The sequence below is a fragment of the Cyprinus carpio genome, chromosome B14, assembly GCF_018340385.1.
Source record: "Cyprinus carpio isolate SPL01 chromosome B14, ASM1834038v1, whole genome shotgun sequence".
Taxonomy (NCBI): domain Eukaryota; kingdom Metazoa; phylum Chordata; class Actinopteri; order Cypriniformes; family Cyprinidae; genus Cyprinus; species Cyprinus carpio.
The window spans coordinates 380828-381161 of NC_056610.1; positions in this window are offsets into that span (position 1 = coordinate 380828).

Sequence of the window (334 nt, forward strand, 5' to 3'; positions counted from 1 at the left end):
CTGATACTGCAGTCTGAAAGTCTATTAGAAAAGATGTTATTCTTCATTATAACACAGATTGTTTCACAAGTACATGTTCTAGAATGAAGAAAATAAAAATATGCACAACAGGATTTTGACCTGAATGGACTCTTTTCACAGTAAAGCTGGGTAAAGTTATATATTGGTGAACATAAACTACAACAAATGCAATTTTTGCATTTTCAATTTCCACAGTTATAACCTACNAGAGACGCTGCTGCAGAACACTATTGAGAGACGCACAGAGGAAGCCCAATCCACACAAGCGCTCTCTCTCTCTCGCTCTCTCTCTCTGTCTCTCTCGCTCTCTTTT